Raw genomic sequence first — 25242 nt, 5'->3', positions numbered from 1 at the left:
TCAAACAGTAACACATTATCATAAATCAGTTGTAATTCACATTAAGAAGCTGCTTTCTTCAAAATTTTCTCATTGCAAAATGTTGATTTCCATTCCCTACAGATAAGGCTGTAATGGGACTGTGCACATATGCTGTAAACGGCAAAAGCAAACCACCTGTATCCTTCAATCTAGAAGAATTTTGCATGACTGTTCTTTAAGGAGGATAAACATCAAGTTAGAAGAAAAATCAGGATCACGAATAAGGCGCCAATCTGTCACGGAAACTGCTACTTTAGAGACATTTATTAATGTTGTCCTATATTTACAGTTTTAACATAGTAAAACTCCAGAGTGAAATGCCGCTTGGCAGAAAGCACAAAGTGCATGCCAGTTTACACTTATAATGCACAAGTTTTAAAAAGCAAAAAGAACATTTATATTAGGAATTCGTCTCAGAAGCCTGCAAACAAACAGAACAAGGATATCCACACATTATGGCCCTCTTTTAGGAGGGTGATCTCGAGGCATTTTCTTCAAATAGATTACTGCAGTTTCAGGGTGTGAAATGGTATTTCCTGCTTGAAAATATACAGGTTCTCAGTGGAAGTCCCGTCCAATAAAATTAAAGTGTGCCACAGCTTAATGACGTCACTGTGCATCCCTCAGCACAGCTCACCTGGCATTCAGTCACTGTCCCTTATCTGATGTCCTCGTCGGAGGCTCGGGTTTCTCAGTTGCAGCTGGTTGAGCACGTTGTATTGCTATTTTCAAGTTAAGGTTACCATTTTCACAGTAAGCAGAAACGTGGCTAACAAAAACACCACACGAGTTTCCAAACCCAGCAATACCTTAATACTTACATTGTCATCTTTACGGGTTGCACTGAACAATCCTTTCACGATCCAAAAAAGTGTACAATGTATGTGTAAAGCTACACTGCACGATTATGAATATGGGCTACAATAATTCAAACTCGAGCACTAAGCGCTTAATGCCAACCAAAACCATACCACAAGAACGTCAATTAGCCACCCTAAATTTACTTCGGGGTGCAACACAGACTGTACTCTTTCACAGCACGCGTGTTTGGTGTTCAGTTACGCAATAACAATAAGTAATTTCCATCTTCCGTGACCCGCACCCCTGACACCCCTTCTTGAAAGGCTGGTAGCCTCATACGTTTTTTTTACACTGAAATATTGAGATTTCCACCGTAATTTTAGTATGAAGAAAAATTAAAGCAAGACTGACCCCTACTGGCCGCGGGGGCATACTCCATGCTACCAAAGGACTACAAAATAATGTAAGGCATTTAATATTAATTAGTACATCACAGAGTTGATTGCAATAGCTTTTTCAGACAGTAGCCACTAACGATTCAATGTATACAGATTTTTTGCGTGAACTATTAAAATTGTACACCTTGAAACAAATATAAAGAAATATTTTTCTACAACAGTACTTTATTTTAGATAGTTTTAATATGTTCTTTGTAAAGCAATTGATCTTGTTTCCTTTTTCGCACCGAGCTTTTTAACACTTCCTGCAGGTGTCCGGTTGCCGCTTGACGTTGAATTCATAAATACAGGAAGGCCTGGCCCAGAAATGTTCTGTTGGCGAAAAGATACGGAGTATTAAAAGTAAAGTTAAATGTACTTGGGTCAGAGAAGCTACAGGATGCCGAGCTACGCTACCTGCGTCAGCATGAATTCGCTTGCCACATTCACAATTATTTGAAACTTGGAACATTTTGTCTGCTTGATGCAATCTGTGAATTAGATCAAGTAGTAAAGGAAATCCAAAATAGCACAAAGTATTCGTGAAGTCAAGGACAATACGCAATCCAGGAAAGGACGAACAGATGTATTCAGTAAAGGGGTAGTAAATTCACATCGAAATAAAGTAATAAATACTTATCACAAAGAGGGCAAATGTGTATTAAAAAAAATCACACCTTTCAACAATATTACTTTTCGAGTCAATCTGGCGACCAATATATGCACACCAATGGACAATCGAGTACAAACAGTTGCATTTTACACTCCTAAGGTTAAGTGCATTTTACAGGACTTGAATCTTATCAAATTAAATATAAAATATGCTTTGACTGTGGATAAACTGAAAGGAACGGCTGTTGAGAAAGGGAATGGCCTCCTCATAAGATTACTAGAACAGCAAAATAGAGTTTTACTTGTGTCCATGTATTGCTGACGGGCGTACGCCTATTGCAACTCACAGAGAAACACTGCAACTGGATCATGGCCACACTCGTTCAACTAGTGGGTACTCGACTCATTTAAGCGAAGCTAGTGCTTGAAATAACTTAAGGTAACAAAACAAACGAGCAACGGTAAATTACAGACCTACAATTTACATAAGAAAATATACCAGTTAGTTACTTGTCAGTATGGTTTTGAAGCTGGAGACTCATCTAGATTCACAGGCTGTATATAGTTCTGTCATTTCTTGATTGGGTCCTGAAGTGTGCAGCTGCTGTACCTTCCTTCCGACAGACTGACACGTTCCATTACTCGAATTAACGTAACTTTTCTTTCTTTTCCATTAAGCACTTTAAGAGCGGGCCTGTGTTTTCTAGCTGTATCTCATGTGCACCTTATCCCCCAATAACCATACTGCATCGCTTCTTCCCCTTCAACTGCTCCTGCGTTGCTCCCCACTCCTCGGAGTCCTGTGAATACATATTTTTGTAATGTTCACCTTTTTGTGAGAGCCTGGTAACGGCAAAATGCTGCAGGGTTGTTCTACATTTTAAATGGCGCTTTCGCGTGCATCCATTGCTTGCTCTCTTAAACACCCCACCACCTCCTCTTTGCTTGCCCCGACTCGCCCCATCACCCAGTCCTCCGTTGCTGCACCCATCATGGTAATTTTACTGTTTTTTCTCTCATTTGGAGGGGTGAGCAAGCAGCAACTGTTATATGCTGCAAGGCTGTACTGCTATCTCAAAAGCATTTTTGCGCAGTAAAAATAATTATCTTTATTTCCCGATCTAAGTGGCGGCCGCCATCTTAGATTGGTAAATTAAAAAGAAAATTGGGGTCTACATCATCTTACAGATACGCGCATGCGTCATGTCAGCAAGTGTGTGCGCCTACAGAATGACTCAGCTTGTAGCAGTAATGCCTTTCTCTCTTCGGCCGATGCTGCACAGTATTGGCAAAAAAGCATTGGCAAAAGAAAATGTCGATATAGTGAGAGCTATGGGCTTTTTAAAGGTTGGCTGGGTGGAGTAGTATTACTCACTTTGACGTCCATTGAAAGCCCTCATGCATGAACTCCTTTTTAGATTTTTTTAATTTTCCGACATCAATTGGGGTTTGGGGGTGGTGGGGTTGGAAGGGGTACGATACATTTGAATCTAGAAGAGTCTCAAACTACTGGTATTTTCTGCAGCCTGAAATCTCTTCGTTTAATACGCTGTGCAAACGTGCTTTTGATGAAGCCCTTTTGATGAACCCCTTTAGTATAAGCTGTGATGGAAGATAGGTGAACTCTTATTGAGGTATACCCGAGGCTAGATTGCAACAAATATTAAGTGTACCAGCTTATCAACAATGCCTTCCATACTGACTATGGATGGTAATGCATGGATGCAAAGCTTTGGCATTTTCACGTGTGGCAAGCCTATGCCTACTTTTGTTTTTGCACACACTAATTAGGTGATCTAGGACCTCCTGCTTTAACTCCCATTTGTAACTGATGCCCACCTGTCTGATTGCTTCTGGTGCAGGGAAGACCTGGCTTGGTAGTTTGGCTGGACTGTTCCCATGAGGCACAGGGTCAAGACTGATTTTCTGAGACTGGGTCTGAACTGGGGTGGCGAAGTGAGCTAAAGAACGATGATGGATTCAACCCAGATCTGTGATGGGGTGAAGGTCTAAAAAGTTTGAGCGCACCATCCATCACCTCCTTGCGTTTGCTTTGTTCGCCCTAAGTTGGCAGGGTATGCCCCGACGTAGCTCCCTTGCTTACTTTGCCACTGGATTCAAGCTAGCCTGGCTGAGGAGGGGTGTTACCCTGAAACTGGTCCCACAATACTGGTTTAGTCCAGGGAAGACGTGGCTTGGAAGTTTGGTCTGGACTGTTCCCATGAGGCACAGGGTAAAGACTGATTTGCATATGGCTGGGTCTGCACTGGGGTGGCGAAGTGAGCTAAAGAACTATGATGGATACAACCCAGATCTGTGACTGGGGGTGAGTGTCTGAAAAGTTTCAGCGCTCCGATCATTATCTCCTTTTTTCACCTGTCTGACTGAACATTTTCTACACCTGGTATGTGTTGTGTATCACCGTTTTGTATTGTGGAATTGCTTAATTCTAAATTTCTAGGCTAAATTCAACATGGGATAAGATGATGGTCTCAACTGTTTGTTTACATACAACACTGTGGTTCTGTTAGACCTTGATGAATTTTTTTTAATTCAAATAAAAAAACATCTAAAGTCCAAATTGAGCTTCCAGTTAAGTTCCATTTGGGAATGAGAAAGTATATTGAATACATTCCTGGGTAATTTTCTTGCATGGTGCTTTTTCTATAGCATCTTTCAGGAGCAGGTCTTGTATCTGTTATTGTAAGACTGGGTTGTTCAGATTTGTATTTTTTTGCTTTGCTTTACTGTTGGGGGTTTCTTTAGAAACTCTATACGATATCCATATTCAACTAAGTTTAAAGCCCACTTGTCTGATCTTGTTTCTTTCAATTTTTCGTAAAATTATTGTATTCAGCCTCCCACAGGTATTTCATGTTTTGGGGGCAAATATATTTATTAGGTGTTACTGACCCTCGGATGGCTTGACATCTACCCTTGCCCTTCTTTTAAAAAAGCCATTTCCTATCATTGCGCTGCTACACACTGGTGCGCCGTCAAAACTAGCCTAGGGGGCCGCACACAGATGCATGCTAAGCGCACAGCAAGCCAAGTACAGCAATATCGATAACGTTTACAACGTGCACCTCAATCCCGAGCTACATCATACATTAGGTGGCTATGGAAGACCAGGCTTGAACCAGGCAATGGGGGGGTTAGAGGGATTCTGAATCTGCAGTCTCAGTATCTAGTATTTGCTAAATTGATCAACCTTACACCAAGCTGCACCATCTGCTTTCCACAGACCGAGAAGTCGGCAAACATGTTATTCCTAGCCCACAAAGCTGTTGCCCAGCAACCATACACAAAGGGGGTGTCCCTGCTCCTCAATTATGCTGTTACTAGATACTATGCTTTCTTGAGGCTCACCTCCATCCTAGCTAAACTTAAAGGGCCTGGCACGACCATCAGCCGCCTGTGGTGAACCCGGAAGCTTCTAGATTCCGTGGAGCGCCGTGAATGGCGGTTTAGCCTGGTTCTGGGAGCAGCAGGTGCGGACGTGTCCTCTTTCTTGTTGGCTTCTATATAGCACAATCTTGACCCGAAGGTATTGGACTGCTTTACATGTGCACCAGTTACATTACACATGTGCATGCAGAGATAAGGTGATCTACCCTGAATCACAGGATGTTGTGCCAAGACTTGAACCTGGTTTCCCAGTTCCGAAGTCAGCAGCTCTAGACATAACGCCACATCCTTTTTTTCCCGAGACAGTGTTAGATTTAGTAGAGTGTTCTTAATCCACAATCTTATTGTCGTGTGGCTCTAAACATGGGTGTCTTCGGGTCCTTGGTTGGTCCTGGGGTGGTTGGAGGCCTTGTGTAATGGGTTAGTACCACATTAAGGTTAACAGGTGGCTTTGTGTCACCAAGGACGCTTTGCTTGGATCCTGGTCTTTCATTAATAGCTCAATACGTGCTGGTAGCTGAGGCAATAAAACGTATATACCCAAAACCTGATTAAAAACAAAATCAGGTATCGGAGCATTGTGTACTTCATGATCCAAAGTCATCAGATCACCTTAAACCTCATGCAGCCCACTGTATTATGGATGTCATAATGGTGTTTATTCCTTCCATTTAACTAACAAGACTAACAGACCTTTAGGCAAGAACTGTATGCTTAAAGTTCTGGATTGGAAATTGTGTCTGTGAACACCTGCAGCGAGACTGCTGCTGTAGTTGAATGCTTTAGTTGTTGACGTTGTGGTTGGGTATCCTTACCAACATAATTATGCAAATTTACCCACAAAAGCACGGTGACCAAGGTCAGGTTCAGCAAGCGCAGCGTCAACAATGACAAATGATAACGTGCAGGGCCTGCAAAGCCCTTTAACCCCTTCGATGCGGCCGCGATTCCCCTGGTGTACTGTAAACAGCAGGAACAGGGGCGGGCCGTGACGAACCCCAGCCGTCATCAGCACACGAGCACCGTAGTGCATGACGGCTGGGGTTCATCATCAGCATGGAAGGGGTTAACCCCTGATATTATTCTGGAAGCAATACCTACCCTAGCACAACCTGCTTGTTATCATAGTAACTAACATATGTGCTTGATGTAGCTCTTGATTTCACAAAACTGTAATTCACAATGTCATCCCATGTAATCCAGTTTTCTTGATTTAAAATATTGGGGGGTTCATGTGCACCTGCGGAAGGGGGGGGCGGGGGGGGGGGGGGCGTGGTCACGAAATGCCATTTGTTGACAGAAGTTTTTTATTAAACAACTGTTATATTGTATTTTGTTACATCCACGATTACAATACTTTCATCGGCTTGCTCCCAATTATTTTCAGGAAGAAAAATATAAGTATGGGCTTACACCCCCCCCCCCCCCTACACACACTTGACCCAAAAACAAAAGCAACATAAAGGGGAGCCACGGCCAATAGGTCAACAGAACTGCGGGTCGAAAAAGTTTGGGAACCACTGATTTAAAACATTTGTTTTTGATGGGTGGACAGCTACCATGTTTCCACCTGAAAAGGCATGGGTTGTTGTGGTCCTTGAAAATATGTATAGAGAATATTTAAAAATGCAGCCCGTGACAAATTAAGCTAAAAAATATTGAGTAGGTCATTTTTAGGTCTTGTGGCGATAACCGCGCGAAAGCGTGGTCTCGCCAAATACCTATAGTCACCGGCTCAGCTTCCCAGGAGACGGGCATGCACAGGCTCAGCAATCGGATCGGCGCGGGCCACGCACAGACAGCATGCCTGAAACACACCCTCGCGCACCCATCTCCTGTCTCCACTGCAAGCCTGCTGCTTACTTTCACTTTCCCTCCCCCCTCCGCCGCCGGCTCCACTGCCCATCACCGCGCACAGGAGTGCTCCGTTCACACAGCACCCCCCCCCCCCCCTACAGCCCCCAGACTGAGGACCCTTCTTCCCACTGCAGGCAGCCAGTCTATAGAGCTCAGTAGACTGCAACACAAATTGCTGTACAGACAGACATCCTGCGGCTCCACTCAAAGTAGCATTCGACAGCCCGGTCCTGGATCTTCCCTCACGCTCATCCCGTGCACTTTATCACCCTGTCCGTACATATTTCAGTACCCCTCTCTGTCCGACCCTTCTTCCGTATTCCAGTCTGGTACCCCGAAGTAGTCCCCACTGTCTGCTATCCCCCTCCAGCACCCATCGCTCTTCAACCACGATTCAGTACCCCACAATGTGACCCCTCTTCCCACTCTATGCGAGCCTCCATGAGCAACTCACACTGTCCCATGGCACACCAGGGCCGCTCACTGACATTACTTTAGCACTTCACACTGTCCGCTCCCCCTAGCCACACGCTCCCCCGGCCACACCAGACTCGCTTGCACCGCTCGTTTCTTACCTTCCCGTGAGAGCTGGACCCCCGGCGCAGTCCTTGGTGTCAAGATCCTGAGCTCCACGTCTGGCTTGCGGGAGCACGGGCTGGAATCCGCCTCCACCGGACAGGAAGAACAGCGGGGCATCTGTAGGGTCCAGCCCCGGGGTGCCCTCCGGCTTATCCAAGTCCACGCTCCGCACTTTACGCAGACGCTTGCCCCTCCAGTTAGCTCTGGGCGGCTCCCTGCCACCACCGCCAGGATCCCGGAGGCCAGCATGACCTCCAGGCTCGGCACCACTCGCATTCCCGGACCCTGACCCGCTGGACGCTTGCAACCCAAAGAACGCACTCCTGTACCCGGCCGCGGCAGCCATTTTTTCGGCTAAGGTTTACTTTCACTCTACTGGACCCGGCACGGAGCCGCGGGAGGGGACGTGGTCAAGGGAGGCGGCCCCGCCGTGATGTCACCACACAAGCCGTGGAACCACGCCGAAGGAGGCTGGTACAACTTGGAGCTCTGCTCTACCACACTGCTTTCAAGGACCGCATACGCTTGCACACACTCTCACTGCTCACCAATTCAAAGTTTGCTAAAAATATAATGCAACGCATTGTCCTACACAATGCCAATAACTCCAACTTTAATGCTGCGAGACCTATTGCATTGTAAATGCTTGTTTTTTTTTATTTTTGCCAACTTATTTGGAGCAGTTTTCTCTTTTCAAAGTAAATGTGTAAAATGACTGAGAATCTGTTCCAGACTTGTAAGTTTGCTTACTTAAATCATGTGCAGCAAATGTTAGCCGGCACGGAGCATCTTCAGATACTTTTATCGCCACTGCCACGCAGCATGCCTAGCCTGCTTTCTCCTGGGTGCCAGGCACTGCAATAGTTGTGGCACTCACTGGCCAGTGTCTCCAAGTGCCATCCAAAGGACAGGACAGCTAAGTCAGTTGCTGCCTCAATCAGGGGTAGAGAGGAAACTGCACAGGCTCCTCATGGTAGGCGGTGTCTCTATTCTGGTCAGGCAGGCCCATCTAAAAGCTGCAATGAACAGACCCTGGGAGTGGTTTGCTTACCTTGAATGTTTTGAATGTTACGGAAATATTCTACTGTGCATACTGTATGTATGTGCTATTGAAATGAAATGAAATGAAATGAAAAATTATATTTATATAGCGCGCACATACCCTAAGGCCTCGCAGCGCTTATTATATACAGATTTAATTTACCATGTGGAATTTGTTTCTACAGGTATTGTGTGAATGCAATTTGAGAGCTCTATGTGTTACTGTATTGTTATTAGCTGTTGCCTTCTTTGTGGTTTGCAAACTTGGTAGGTTAGGGTAAAGGGTTAGCTATATTTGTTGCATTCTGAATTTGATTTGTTAATTTTCACTGTCCTTACATTTTATTGTGTTTAAGTATTGTTTGTGTGTGTTTTTCCATGCAGTGTGAATTGTTTTCAATATTGTTACTACCTAGAGACGTTCGACTGCAGATAGCTTTCAGTGCTTTTTTATTCCAGGCTTTAAGTGTTGGATTTACTGTTCTTTTCAGGATTTCCAGTTCACCCATTTACAGATATGCTGCAGCATTAAAGACGACCATGAAAGCCAATTTAAAACGAGGACGGATTCAGACACTGTCAAAGCCTAGGAGGTTGACGGTGATGAGGGTTCTGGCACTTATTTCTCTGTCAGAGCGGAATCCTCAGATGATTCAGATTCCTGTAAAGATGGTTAATCATCTACTGTTGCCAAGTCAAGTTCTTTTTCTGCTGAGCTAGTAATGCAGGCTCCAAGTAGAATGGTACATGAAGCTTACCCTCAATCTTGTAGTCTTGTGACTGCTGGAGCAAGGGTAAACGATCAGCCAAGGTGAAGTCCAGGCTATTCTTAAGCTTTTTTTCTGGAGTTGCAGGTTTTTCTGTGAACACAGGTAATTAGACGCCAATTGTTTTTTTAGTCTATTTGTGGGTTGTGAGATAGCTGTTCACACTAAACTCCATGTCGAGCAGTATTTGAGGCAGTAAAGGGACAGGCTACTGCCCAATCATTCACGAAAGCAGCGGTGTGCTCCAGCTAGTCTGAGGAGTTGAAGTAGTTTAGAAGGCTTAAACTGTTGATAGGGATGCTGTATAAACCTTCTGTGTCCTCTTGCTGGTCGAGACCGACCGACTGTGGTGTACTCAATTATTCTCTGCTGCCATGAGTGGAAAAAGTTCATCCTATGCTGGACCACTTTGCAGGGAGTGTTCCAGAAGAGCAAGTTTCCAGGCAGAGACTATCTAGTTTCATATTTGTTACTTTTTGAATATTCCACAAGCGTCAGACTGGATCCAGAAACTTTACAGCAGTACCTAGGTACATTGTCAGGTGGCTCAGTGCAGATTCGTACCGATACTATTCTGCTCTGGTGATGTGTGGAGCCTATAAATAGCCATCAACCCTGCACGCTTACGTCAGTGACCTCTCTGCCAGATGCAGAGCCCCCAAGGGCAAGTAGGTTGCGACCAGTCTGCAGATTAGTAGACTTGGGGTATGATGGATAATGTCCAAGCACAGAATGAGGTGAATTGGAGGGTCGATGAGGAATATGCGGCTACCGTCTCTTCCAGAAAGAGCATTATCAAAAGGTAAGTAACTTGTTCATCTGATAGAAGACTTCTAGCTGCAGATTCCTCACCTTCTGAATAGATACCAAAGCAGTACCTATTTGGAGGTGGGTCGTGAATGAACTCAAACCAGAGGACCGTGTGGACAAAATGCCCCTCTCTGCGAATCTGACTGTCCAGATAATAGTGCTTCTTAAACGCATTAAAAGGGACACCACCTAGGTACCTGCCATAGGTCTCCGAGAGGGACTGCATGTGCTAATGCAAAGGTAGCATCTTTGGCCCTGGTAGAATGAGAATGAAGTCCTTCGGAAGACTGCTTTTGGCCAGTGTGTAGCAGATCTTAATGCAGAGCATGGTCCATTGGGAGACTGTTCTCTTCTGCACTGCCTTGCCTTGTTTCATTCCAGAGAACCCCACAAAGAGCTGATCATCCACCCCGTTGTCCTTGGTAAGATCAATGTGCAAGCTAAGCTCTCTTTTGGGATCCAAACGATGGAGCCTCTCCTCCTCAAAGGGGTGAAGTGGAGCACAGAACAACAGCAGTGTGATGATTTGACAGATGTGAAGGAAAATGCTACTTACCAGTGTGCATCTGTTCTTGGCATGTAGGGCTGCAGAACCACACACTATTGCATTAGATCACCATCTGGTGGTGGGCCCGGATGATTACACGTTGTTGTTTTGGAAGAGTCTTTGTCTGTTGGATGACTCCTCCCTTAGATCGTAGTGCGCATGGGCATCAACTCCATCTTCAGATTGTTTTCGCCATTGGGCAAATGATGGCGTTGTACGAGTACAGATAGAGATGACAATGTGTTGTGTATCTAAATAAGTTAATACTGGAATAGATACAGGTAGCCGGGGAGGCGGGTGGGCGTGTGAGGTTCTGCAGCCCTACATGCCAAGAACAGATGCATACTGGTAAGTAGCATTTTCCGTTTGAGGCATATGGGCTGCAGACCACACACTATTGCATTGATTGCACAGCAGTTTCTCCCTTAGCGGAGACCACCCGTATCTGTTGCAGTAGTTTGAAATAATGTTTTGAGTACAGCCTGGCCCACACTTGCTTGTTGTTTTGTCTGCACATCTACACAGTAGTGTTTTGTAATTGTGTGCGGAGTCGACCACGTAGCTGCTTTACAGAGGTCATCTAATGGTATATTTCCTAGGAATGCCATAGATGCCCCTAATGTATGGGTAGAATGAGCCCCAGGGGGGATGGATAGAGTGCGTTTTGCTTTTTGGTAACAAATTTGAATGCACTTAACAATCCATCTTGCAATGCCTGATTTTGAAATAGGATTTACCTTATGCGGAGGAGAAAAAGACACAAACAGTTGTTTAGTTTTACGAAAAGGTTTCGTCCTATAAATGTAGTAGAGAAGCTCTCTTTTTACATCTAATGTATGGAGAGCTCTTTCTGGCAACTTAATAGATTGGTTGAGATGGAAAGGTGAAATGACCTTTGGCAGAAACTTTGGATTTGTTTTAAGAACCACTTTATTGTGATGAAGTTGTATAAATGTTTTTTGAATTGTTACTGCTTGGATCTCACTTACTCTTCTAAGTGAGGTAACAGCTACTAAAAATGCAACTTTCCATGTAAGGAACTGTAATTCACACTTATGTAATGGTTCGAAAGGAGGACCCATAAGTCTTGTGAGAACAACATTTAAATTCCACACTGGAGATGGTGGTATTCTGGGAGGAATTATTCTTTTGAGTCCTTCCATAAATGCTTTGATTGCAGGTACTCTAAACAATGACAAATGTTGTCTGTTTTGAAGATATGCTGCTAAAGCAGCAAGATGTAACCTGATTGAGGAATACGCTAAGTTAGATCTTTGCAGATGTAACAGGTAGCATATGAGGTTTTGTATGGAAACATCTAAGGGGTTGATGTTGTTATTTGTGCAATATACAACAAACCTTTTCCACTTTGCTGCATAACATGCTCTAGTGGTAGGGCGTCTTGTTTCTTTTATGACATTCATGCAATCAGGTGGTAAATTTAGATATCCAAATTCTAAGACCTCAGGAGCCAAATCGCTAGATTGAGCTGCAAGGGGTCTGGATGCATAATCTCTACATGGTTCTGTGTCAGTGGATGTGGGGAGAGTTTTCGTTTGTGATGTGGTACTACTGAGAGCTCTAGTAGCGTGGTGTACCAGGGTTGTGTTGCCCACGTTGGTGCTATGGAAATTAATGTGAGAGAATGTTGCTGTAGCTTGCGTACCACTAATGGAATTTGTGGGAGAGGTGGAAAAGCGTACGCAAATTTGTTAGACCAGTTCATCCATACCGCATTGCCTTTGGATAATGGGTGTGGGTATCTGGCGGTGAAGCTTGGGCATTTGGAGTTGGGGTTTGTAGCAAACATATCTATCTCTGGTTGACCCCACATTTGGAAAAAGGGCTGAAGAACTTGATGATGCAGTTCCCATTTGTGTATCTGTTGTCTCTGACGACTTAACTGCAACTTAATTGTGAACTCCTGGTAGATGTTCTGGCAATAGAAAAATGTTCTGAGGAATGGGTCACCTACATATGCTCTGCGCCAGCCAGGAGAGCTGTAGGGAGTGTGTTTTGAATGTAATGCATTGCTGTCATATTGTCCGTCCGGACTACTACAGCTTTGTTTGATAGGTAATGCTGAAACGATTTTAGAGCTATAAAAATCGCTAGTAACTCCAGATGATTTATGTGGAGTAGTTTTTGTTGCATTGTCCATGTACCCTGTACTGTGTGTCTTTGTAAATGCGCTCCCCATCCTGTGAGAGATGCGTCTGTGGTTAGTATCATTTGTGGAACAGGTTCTATAAACGGACAGCCCTTGGAAAGATTTTTGGTGTTCCACCATTGCAGAGAGCGATATGTCCGGTCGTCTACCACCACCAGATCTGTTATTTGTTGCTGAGCCTCATTCCACTGACGTGCCAAGCACTCTTGTATGGGGCGTATTTGTCTTGCATATGGTTCTATGAAAATGCAAGATGCCATCATTTCTATTAGTTGCATGAACACTCGAGCTGGTAGTGAGTGTTGTGGCTGGATGTATGACTTGGATTTTATTAACCAGTCACCCAGGTATGGGAAGACATCAATGTTGTCTCTTCTTAAGTGTGCTGCTACTACCGCTAGACATTTTGTGAACACTCGAGGTGCTGTAGTTACTCCGAAAGGGAGTACCTTGAATTGGTAGTGTTGACCTTCTAAAATGAACTGCAGGTACTTTGAGCGATTGATAGATGGGAATGTGTAAGTAGGCGTCCTTGAGATTTAATGTGGCAAGGAAGTCGCCCTTCTTTAGCAACGGTAGAACCTGTTGTAGTGTGACCATATGAAAGTGGTCTGATTGTATGTACAGGTTTAGGGGCCTTCGATCTAAAATAGGTCTAAGGGACCCGTCCTTTTTGGGTATGAGAAAGTATAGAGAATAAACTCCTGTGTTTTGATGTTGTTTTGGGACTGGTTCTATTGCATTCTTTTGTACTAGAGATGCCACCTCTTGTCTTAGCAGTATGAGGTGTTCTTGTGACATGGGACGCTGCCTGGGTGGTATTGTCGGAGGAGTGGAAGTGAGCTCCAGGCAATAACCTCCCTGAATTATTTGTCTTACCCACCTGTCTGTGGTGATGGAGTTCCAGACAGGTAGGAACTGTTGTAACCTCCCCCCGACAGGAGTGTAATGGTCTGGGGGGATGGAAGGGTAGTCACTGTTTGGGAGTAGAGGCGTTGTGATTGTTGTTTCCTCTACCTCTGCCCTTATTGTTGTTTCCTCTATATCCTCCTCTATAATATCCTTTACTGGGCGAGGTTTGGTTGGGCGCTTTGTAAGAAGAGGAGATATTGTCGGTTTGGAAACCCTTAGAGGCGCCCCTATATGAGGAGCGACGAAAGGAAGGTCTATGGGCTTGTGTTTGTAAAGCTCCCATGGATTTTGCAGTGTCTATCTTTTTTCATCTTTTCTAGTGCACTATCGACTGATGGACCGAAAAGATGTTGGTCAAATGGCTGGTTTAAGATATTGGCTTGTACTTCTGGTTTGAACCCAGAGATGCGTAACCATGCATGTCTACACAACAATACCCCTGTATTTATTGCTCTAGAGGCTGTGTCTGCTGTGCCTAGTGCACAGCGTATGGAGGTATTTGTAATAACCTTGCCTTCCTGTATTAGGTCAGAAGCCCTGGTTTAATATTGTTCTGGCAAGTGTTGCATGAGTGACTCTAACTCATCATAATGAGCTTGATTATATCTTGCTAACAAAGCTTGAGGATTAGCAATCCTCCAGACATTGGCTGCTTGTGAAATGGTGCGTTTTCCGGAAGTATCTAAAAGCTTAGACTTCAGGGGGTGGAGCATCCCCTGTTGTCTGCGAGTTAGCTCTTTTTCTCGCAATTGACACTACTAGTGAGTCCAATGGCAACTGTCCTTTAAGGTATGCTGGATCAGTTGGAGCCGCTTTGTACTTCTTTTCTAGTCTGGAGTGAATTACCCTGGCTCTAACTAGGTTTTAAATATTTCAGGTGCATGTCTTACCACTCCACTAAGTATTGGAAGTGTGGTTGTGGTCTTATGTGACAACATTAGTGTGTCCATCAGGGTGTCCATCAGGAAGTCTTCTTCTACTGTATCTGTGTGTAAGTCGACTCCATGGAAAGTGGCTGCTCTATGAATGAGCTGTGTAAACCCAATAGTGCCATCTGGGGGAGATGGTCTAGACGGGTATACATCGTCTTGTGGCAGATCTGGTGCATTTGGTGCATAATTAATCTTCACATGGGTCACCTGATGGCCCAGGAATATCATTTGGGTCATTAATGTCGCCTATGTGATGTTCATGCTCTACCTCTTGTGAGTAGCTATCCCCATCATTCTTATCTTGTGGTAAAAGACTGTACTAGATGGTGAATGTACAGGAGAAATATCTACTGGTATTTCTACTTCTGGTGAAGGAATACTTATGGATGAAGTTTGAGCATGCTTTTTTAGAGGAACTGGCAGTGGTTTAGGATAATCCATTTTCCTCTTTTCAGGCACTGAAGTGATATGTCCAGTCTTTGGATTAATATGAAGAGTCTTTTGCTTTGGATCAGGTTTGAAAAGCTCTTCTACTGGAAAATCCTTTTTCGGCGCCGATTTATTTGGTTTGGGGCCGAAATGCTTAGCTTTAACAGTGTCTATTGTCTTTGGAGCAGGTTTTGGTTTCGGGTCCGAAGACTTTTTCCTAGGATCCATGCTCTTTGGATTCAGAGTTTTTGTTCCCGGAGTACGTTTGGACTCATCTACCTTCGGAGCCGAAGTATGTTTCGGTACCAGAACCGTCTTCGGGTCCACATTTTTCAGAACCGGGGTGGTTTTTGGTTCGGTAGCTTTGGGAACCTCTTTCGGTGCCGAATTTGCTTTCGGCTCGACTACTTTCAGTATCGAAGGATGCTTTGGTGCCAGTGTTAATTTTGGCTTAAGGACCTTCTGCTTTTTGGGACCGACAGACTGACTCGAGCCTGAGTCGACTGGAGGCTTTTTTATATTCTTCGCTGCCGAGCCAGAAGACGTGGTGTCAGAAGGTTTTGGTCGGTGTGCACCTGGACCCGAAGGTGGAGGTGGAACCGAAGCCTGTCCCGGTATGGTGGGGTGAACAGGGTCGACGTCTGTACTCACGACCTGTTGACCAGCTGGAAGATAGTCATCTTTGGATTGATCCTCGGCTCCAGAAGCTGAATCCTCTGCTTCGGAAGCGATATCTTCGTGCTGCTGTTCTTCGGCGTCTACTTCAATCGGAGCCTCGTCTATGACTAGGTCTGGTGTCGATGAAGATGACTGCGCCATTACTCTTCGAGCTCGACGGTCCCTGATGATTTTCTTGGACCGGAACAAAGCACAGGCCTCACAGTATCGACTTGCGTGCTCTGGAGAGAAGCACAGATTGCAAACCCCATGAAGATCGGTGTGAGGGAATTTGTGTCCACACCGAGGGCACTTCTTGAAAGGTGTTCTTTCCATGAGCCAAAGGCCCAATGGCGCAGTTGGGCCCGACGGCCCAGACGAACGCTGGAATCGAGAAGTGAAGCCTTTCTTCGACGCTGGTAACCGGAATCACTGTTGACGACGATGCCAATGGTATTATGATTGATTTGATGAATTCGAAAGGAGATCGGTAACGGGACTGAACAATGAACACATCCGAGCTCGATGGCGGAAAAAAACAATCTGAAGAGGAAGTCGATGCCCATGTGCACTACAATCTAAGGGAGGAGTCATCCAACAGACAAAGACTCTTCCAAAACAACAACAAAGTGTAATCATCCGGGCCCACCACCAGATGGCGATCTAATTCAATAGTTTGTGGTCTGCTGCCCATATGTCTCGAAAACAACGTTACAACTTTACGTAGAATTGATGCCCGCTTCTGCAGAATCAATTTGTTTGGGAAGAAGGTAGTGTATGGTGGATTAACACAGAGACTGAAGCTCATTTACTCACTGTGCGTGTTGCTAGAAATGAGGAACCTTTTAATAGTAAGGCGCCGTAAAGGAAAACTATGAAGCAGCTCGAACACAATGCACATCATGTAAGAGAGGACTAGATTAAAGTCCCATTGGGGCATGACAAAGGCAGGAGGGGGAAACATGTTGTAGTCCTTTCAAGAATCGTATAACAACTGGTGACTTAAAGTAATGAGGGTTGATACGGCAACCATAAGGCCGAAATGGCCAAAAGATAACCTTTAACCACGCTCAAAGGAAAGCATTGCCAGGCAAGAGAAAATACAAACACCACGTCAGATAACTTAGCCTGAAGGGGTCAACCTTGTGTGTGCCACATCAAACCACAAATCTGTGCAAAAGACAGGCATATACAGTTTTCATCAAGGGACGCCTGGCTGCCAAGATAACATCAACCACATCCAGGGGAAGGTCAAAGGCATTCGGCTGCTACCGCTCCATCTCCGAGCATGAAAGGTGAGATTGTGAAAGCCCGGAACCATGCCTTGTTGCTGCAACAGAAGATCCTTTCAGAGAGGCAGCCTGTCTTTAACAGTCAGTCGTTATGGTAGAGGAAGACCAACACCACTGACCTCCAAAAGTGTGCTGCCACCACCGGCATCACTTTGGTGAACTCCTGGGGGGCAATGGTGAGACCACAGGGGAGCACTACAAACTGAAAATGATCCTGTTCCACCTCAAACCACAGGCAGTGCTGGTGGGCAGCCAGGACAGATAATTGGAAATAGGGTTCCTGCAGGTCCCATGACACCATCCAGTCCCCTGAGGCGAGGGCAAACAAGACCTGGCCTAGGGTGAACATTTTGAGTTTCTCCCTGGGGAAGAAGGGGTTGAGAAGGTGCAGGGCTAAAATAGGCAGCAAGCCTCCATCTTTCTTGAGGACCAGACAGTTGCGGGCAATAGCTACCAGGACTTATCGGAGGTGAAGCTACTCTCTCAATAGCCCCTTTGTCCAGTAGGGCCTGCCTCAAAATGGAGAGATGGTCCTCCTTTAGGCGCTGGGGGAGGGGGAAGCAGTGGAAGGTGCAGTGGGGAAGAAAGGAAGGATAAGACGTAGTCCCTGTAAACTATCTGTAGAACCCATGAGGTTGCTGTGAACCTGTAAGGGCACACTAAAGAGGTTTGGCAGTTGGGGCTGTGGAGGCGGCCCCATCCTAGCCACAGGCATGGTGGGCACCTCGCCCTCACCGCGAAACTGCTGAGTTCGTTTTGGATGCTGGACATGCTGGCAGTATGGAGCAACTCAGCCAAACCCATGAACGGAGCAGTGGAATTCTTGCAGTTGACCGAGATGAGGTAGAAAAGCTCAGAGAGTAAGCTCTAGCCCTGCTCTCCTTTAAATGCTCTAGCGCAGAATCAGCCTTGTTCCTGAACTGGCGAGTCCCATCAATGGGCATATCAACCAAAGAGGACTGGACTTCACCTCAGAACCCAGTCGAGTGCAGCCACGAATGGCGTTGAATGGCAACACTGGTGCCTATGGCCCACCCAAGGAAATTGGTTGTGTACAAACCAAAACGAATTGTGTACTTGACTGCATCTCGACCATCTTGATTCGCTTGAGCAAGAACAAGACGAAGGTCTTTGGCCACACCAGGGAGGAATTGTACCACAGAATCCCAAAAGGCATGGAAGTAGCGTCCCAACCAGCAGCTGGCGTTAACAGATCAAAGGGCCAGACTGGTGAAAGAAAAGACATGTTTATCAAACGTTTCTACTTGCTCAGATTCCCGGTCAGAGGGAGTTGCAGGAAATGTGTTGTAAATAGATCGGCTCATGGAGGCTTCCACCACTATTCTTTCAGGTGAAGAGTGCTAGGAGAGAAAAGCAGGGCAATGGTGCCTGGAAATTTGTCATTTGACTGGGGGGCCAGAACAAGACTTGGTCCAAGCCCCCATTAAAGTGCCTTGTTAAATGAAGAAGGGGCTCAGAATAAGTTAGCCCTAGTTGAGGACTTCTGTCAAGATGTTGGTTTTAACCTCCAAGGTAGGGAGCTAGAAGTCAAGAACTTCAGCTGCATTACCATGAAGCAGGAAGCATATTCTTTTGTGGCCCGGGCTGTGAGTGAGAAGAGACCCGTTTCTACCAACTATCATCCTGGTAGGGTTGAGCAAACTCATTACCTAGGTTATGGTCATTGTCAGAGTCCCTTCCAAAAAGACAAATGCAGAGTGTGTGTTCTCCCTTGTGCAGGTGGTAAATCAAGTGGGGGGTGGGAGGGGTGGGGTGGGGGGGGGGGGGGTGGAGAATGCTTCTGGCATGACGTTGGTCAAAGTTGGACCGGCGTCAGAGAGAACTATTGGGGCTCATTCTCTAGTGTCAATAGAGTCGGGATTGGCATCGAAGTGCCCGAGACCGGCGTAGGTTGTGGTGCTAGAAGCGGGGTTGGGACAAAAGCCAGAGGTTAGACTTGCTCAGAGGGTCTAAATAGAGCAGAGGGTGAACCTGCAGCAGTACTCCAGATGAGAGGCCTCTCTGCTCCTTAGGACCCGAAAGCGTGTCAGAGGGAGTCGGCAGGTATCCGAAGAGCAGGAGCAAGCTGGGCAGAACTCTTCGATCTGATGTGCAGTGGCTGTAGGCCCCGCAAACTATTGTTGTGCTGGAACCAGTTGCGTAATCAGCTCCAAAGTCGGGCAACTTTGACAGCGAGACCGAGAGGTGTGCACCCCCCCTGCGCCTGCTCAAATAAAAGTGGCATGAGGGAGCAGAACATGGCAAAGAGTCTTTTTATGCTTGCTCATGTTAAGTTTTGCTTCGGAGTGCCTGGTGGCCTTTGGATTCATCGGCGCAGTCGCTGCAGGTGTTGAAGTTGTGGCTTAACCCCAGACGCCACAGTTATACCTTGTGGAGATCTGTCACAGACATTTGTTTGGGACAGTATCTACAAGGCTTAAAGCCTGCCGTTTATGAGGACGACATGCCTTGCACACTGAAGAAAAAGAGTGGGGTAAATGTCTCGGGGAGACATGGATGAAGCTCCGGATTCGCGTTTGGTGCAGCGGAAATAAATTATTCTACATCCGCATGCAGGGTTGGTGCATATGTAGATCCGTAAGTCATTTTTTGGAGCAGAATGGAGTCAGTGTGGATTTGCACAGCGCCGCCTACCAGTGAGCAAGGTGCTGCTGAAAAGATATGAGATCTAGTCTGACGTAAGGGAGTATTTAAAAGGTGAGGAATGTGTGGCTTGAAGTCTCCATCAGAGATTTTAACATTTGGCAAGAAAGTAACCCTTGGTGGTTAACAAGGGATGACTGCTGTTTAAGCAGTACATCACAAGCAAGAGAGGCTGGATTTATATTAATTTCTGACTACTTTATGGAAGATCTACCAGCTGCACCTACATCCTCTCAGTAAACTCCGCAAATGACTGCATAATTTCACCACTGGACTGCCCGAGTCTTTAGGTACCAGTAAAACAATTGTTTGGGATATTGTGTGTCCAGTACTGGAAGGGAGTTGTTTCTATAGTCACTCCTGCTTGTGGAACAATCAGGAGCAATAGAATATGGGTCCCCATTGAGCTGTTTTTTTAACTGTGTGAAGAAGTGCCTATTACTGCGAAGACCTGCTATCCATCAAGTGCCAAGACAACGGGCAAGTGTAGCTTTTGAAACCAGTACGTAATGAGACACCACCACTAGAGTCAGTGTACGGTTAAATGGCTGAAGTGCAGAAGCCTAACTGTGCTGTTTACTATAATAAACACATGGGTGAGGTTGACAAGCATAGCCAGATAGTTCATCCTTACAATGTTGCTCATGGGATCTTCAATTGGTATAAGAATCTGTTAGAACACCTGAAGCAATTCGCAACTTACAACATGTATTTTGTACATTACAGTTCAACTACCAGATGAAGATGTGTTTTTTTGAATTTGAGAAAGTCATCAGCAATCTCGGTTCAGTTGGAGCTCAGTACACTAAGTTAGAGTGCATCTCACGGTTGATTGGGCAACCATTTTCCAAACTTGTTCCTACAAAAGGGAAGAAAACACCAACCTTATCGCAGGTGTGCAGTTTGTGCCAGAAAGAGAATGAAGTCAGAGACCGGGTACAACTGTTCCCAGCCTCCCTCAAATTCTGCCCTGTACTACCTTGTTTCAATTTGAACCACACAAAGTGAAAATGTTGGGAGACTCTTAGAGGGAGGAAGTTTTTTGGTGATGCTCATTGGTCCGGACTTTTATTTTTTATGGACCTTTCACCCCCACTGTTCTTTAACAGGTAAATTTAGCCTAAGTGAAGGAAGTCAGTTTTGCAAGTACATTTGTTTCAAATGTGTGGTCATAATAGGTATAACTGAAAACTATCTTGATTTTAGAGAAGTGACATGGCTGAGGGTGAATTGAACAGTGTGAAGGACTTTGGGTAACTGGCATTTTGGTTTGTGGAAGTGTGATTGTGTGGCTAGAGTTTTACTGAGTGGTGGTGCGCTCATGTTGCAAGAGGTAGCAAGAGTACTATGCAACTTACAAGGTGTATGGTGGTAAAGTGTTCAGTGCAGTTTGTGTTTTCTAAAATACCGGTGAAGTGGCTCTGAGGTGGAAGTCAGTGTGTTATGTGAGTGATCGGTCGCAAAAGTGAGCACGTTAATTAAGTTGCTACCTTGAAAAGTCATCAATGACCACATGGACCACATGACCAAAGGACCACATGGATGTGGTCCATGTGCCAAACCAACCTTTTAGATGGACGGCTGGGAGTAGTGGTCAGATTAGTGTGCCTTGGTATGGGTGCAATAGGTGGTTTTCTGTAAAGTATGAACATTTAGACAAAGGAAAGGGCAACATATATGCCTTTAAAAAGCAGACATTTTGATTAACTGACTTGATGGTATATTTAGGAACTGGGATGAGCCTCACCCAGGAAGCCCAACCATCCAAAGGTACGTCTGTGAACTGGAGACTGGGGGGAAATCATCTTGACTTGTGTGGCTTTTATTGATAATAGCACATTATCTTACCTCGATTGTCCCACAAATGTCATTTTTTTAAATATAAAATCAAATTTCTGGCCACCCTTATGTAATAGAAATATCTGCCAATACTGGCCAATGGCAAAACTGCCCTGCATTCCCACTTATCCCCTGATAATTACAGCACACCATATGTGGGTGGATGTAACACACTTGTTGGTAAAGAATCAAAACCTTTAGCTTGTGATTATCACATTCTCACTATTGTCCTAATTTTGAAGTTTCCTGTTGCAGACGCTAGGTCAAGCTAAATAAGTGGTGTGCAGAGGGATCCACGCAAAACACCTCACCCTGGAATCCAAGGAGTGTCTAGTTTTCAGAAATGAATGGGTTTAGTTTGTTTCCTGCAGAGCCTGGGTCAAATCCCACAGGAATCACCAGAATGGGTTAATTTGAAAGGCAAGCTGTTTTCTTGTTGCGGGCGACAGAGAGGACCAACCACACACGTGAGCGACTGTTTATATCAGCAGAAGTGTGAGAACACAAAACAGAAAAACATTTGTTATTATCAATTGAATTTGTCTCTATTTTTGGCGTCCAAATATAAGCCAGTAAGCAAGAAAGAACATATTTTACAAAACACCCTCTCGACCATGATATCATGGTTAACTCGAAATTCACAGTTGCATAAACAACCACTACTCTTACGCACCATCCTGGTCACATTTCACAAATGCGTGCTTTACTTCATGCTCATGTATCTTTTATTAGATTTTATCATGTGAATTGATGATTGGTCGGCACACATTTAAAATAGGTAACAAAAAATACCCCTGTGATAAGAAGAATCATGGTGTATATATATATATATTTTTTGTATTCGACCATAGGGGCAAAAAATTGTTATGTAAAATGTTGTCGCCGGGGGGCGTGGCCAAGATGGCGGCAGAGTAGCACCGTTCTTCAGGGTCTCCGCTCGCCGAGGCGATAAACTGGTAAAGTACAAGATCACGTTCTCAGGTCACCCGGAACACAGACAGACCCTGTAAACCCGATGAGGAAGGCGGAGCCTAGTGCTGAGCGGCCGCTGCAGCTCCCGGGGTACTGTGGCGGCGGAGACGTGCAGGCCGCTGCAAGGCGAGTGCTAGAAGAGGACCAGCGCAGAGCCCATGCTTTTGGTAGCCTTAATCATCTGCGGGGACACCCAACCAGTCGGAGGCGCCGGCTCCGACGAGGAAGCCCCTATGAACTGCCACACCACGGACTCACAGTGACGGCACTGGGAGGTGCTAAGAGACAGGCCCCGCAGTGGAGGAGCAGACAGGGCGGTGGGATAGCCCAGAGGTGAGAATGCGCCTGGGGAGTTTGTGTGGCCCTCTACACCGGGGGTGGTGCATCTGATCACCCAGCAGCTGGACAGAGGGGGCTTCGCAACATGGGCCCCTAGGGTGGCAATTGGCGGCTTGACAGAGTGAGGAAAACGTCAGGGGTGCGGAGTGCTGCCCTTGGGGAACCTGCTTATGACTGGCCCTGTGGCGGAAGCGCGGCCAGGACACCGGGGGCCGCCTTAACTTCCGGGATAGACATATCTGGCAGCTGAACGTCGCGGCTGAGGCCGCAGGCTTGGTGGTGGGGCCCTGCACAGCAGTGAGTCCTGAAGCGGTGGGGCCGCAGATACACACAGCTTGTTTTGTGGAAAACCAGCGGTGCAAGGGGAAGCGCTGTGGGACTCCTGATCTGGAGTTGGCCCTGCAGCGTTCGCCTGCACTCCCTAAGGCCGTGAACAAGTGGCACCCTCGCGCCGGCTGCAACGGGGGAGGTGGAGTGAGCAGGTCCCTTGCAACCTTGGGCGGTCCCCCCGAACTACTGCAACGGTCCCGGTTGGTGGGTCAAGGGCCCAGAGCTTGGAAGTGGTGACAGTCCTGTCCACCTCTCTTGGTGGCTGGTCGGGGGTGCGTCAGGAGTCACAGGAAATCAGCGACATTGCCAGTGAAGGGGCTCGATGAAAGCTGTAGAAACACTGGCCGCCCCTCTGCGAGCTGCGGGCCATGGCCACCCAGAGAGCCAAAAAAGGAACTCCCGAGCAGGGAATCCTCCATCAAAGACCTGGTCCAGAAACCGGGTGGGAAGAAGACTGGGGGACTCGGCAATGACCCTCATGGGCGGCACACTGGAGATGCCACGACAGACTCAATCACAGGGCATGCTGCTGACCCTGTCACAAAGGAATTCATGGAACAGCTCTTCGGAGCGCTGCAGGACGCCTTCGGTGGGCTGCAACAAGAACTGGCCTCTGACATTAAGCAGCTAGGAGTGGACCTCGGTAAGGTGGGAGATAGAGTGGATACACTGGAGCGCAATGGGGACAGGCGAGAGGAAGAGCTAGCTGAACAGGCCCAGGAACTCATTGACCTCCGGGAGCGACATCAGGCACTGTATCTTAAGGTGGAAGATTTGGAGAACCGCTGGAGGTGCTCCAACATTCGCATCAAGGGCGTATCACTCTAAGCGGACAGCGGCAAACTAGAAGATTGAGTTCTCCGCTTCTCTAAACACATGGCTTCGGAACTGAGGGACCAGGAGGTCACGCTGGATCGCACGCATCACGCCGGGAGCCCTGCCTCGGGCCCCGGCCAGCCACAGGACACTTTGACCTGCCTACATTCTTATCTGCAGAAGGAGATTATTATGGCCACCACACGTGACCGTCCAACAGTAGAGTTCGAGAGCCTACAGGTGGGGGTGTACCAAGACCTCTCGCCCCTCACCCTTCAGAGGCGTAAGAGGTTGCTGCTAGACACAACCTTCCTCCACGAACAGGGGATACGCTATAGATGGGGGCATCCATTTCACCTTTCCTTCGTCTGGAATAAAGAAACCCATGGGGTACGTAACTTGCCAGAAGCGGAGGCTGTCCTTGGGAATTCCCAGACAGTGACCGAAGAATCAGACGCGACGGAGGGAGAACCAGCTTTGGGAAGGCTGTGGAGATCGGGCAGGAGACGAGTCCCTAGGAGGGGGGCCAAGGCGAAGCCTTTCGAAGAGGAACTCTGAGCAGAACGGGAAGCCCTACTGCGACAGATGTTGGACCGGGAAGTTTCTGCTGACCCAGCTGGTGGTGGACTCACTCAGTTGACGTCCTGAGATCAAGTGCTGGGAAGTCTGGTATGAGCCTGGTGTCCTGAAATATCAGTCTGGTGTGGGGGGGGGGGGGGGGGGGGGGGGGTGAGACCCTCCCTCGGAGTGGTGATGACCGACCGTCTGACTCATGGACCCCTGCACGTTGGTGCGACTTGTTATGGTTGGAAGATGACATTGAAGTCTCCTTATGTTCTCTATCCCTTTTCTTTTTCTTTTCTATCTCTTTCCTCTTTTCGCTCCTTTCTACCCACGAGCGAGCTGCAGTCCTCCTGCAGACTGAAAGAACTGATGCCATCTGGCGGGCAGGTAGGGTGACTGTAACCTTATGGGTATACAAGGAGAGAAGGAGCCACTATTAAGGTATT

At 46.4% G+C, this 25242-nt stretch overlaps 1 protein-coding gene across 1 annotated transcript in view; it reads right to left on the bottom strand.

Annotated features, from left to right (window-relative positions):
• Positions 1-267: 267 nt before the first annotated feature.
• The window catches only part of NDFIP1 (Nedd4 family interacting protein 1), a 266509-nt gene continuing 241534 nt past the window's right edge, over positions 268-25242 (bottom strand). The window contains exon 8 of the mRNA XM_086931641.1: positions 268-1592. The gene's annotated coding sequence lies outside the window, so the exon portion shown is untranslated. The remainder of the gene's footprint in view (positions 1593-25242) is intronic.

The sequence above is a fragment of the Lissotriton vulgaris genome, chromosome 7, assembly GCF_964263255.1.
Source record: "Lissotriton vulgaris chromosome 7, aLisVul1.2, whole genome shotgun sequence".
NCBI classification, from domain to species: domain Eukaryota; kingdom Metazoa; phylum Chordata; class Amphibia; order Caudata; family Salamandridae; genus Lissotriton; species Lissotriton vulgaris.
The sequence above is the reverse complement of the archived record's forward strand: the minus strand, read 5'-3'. Positions and strand labels throughout refer to the sequence as shown.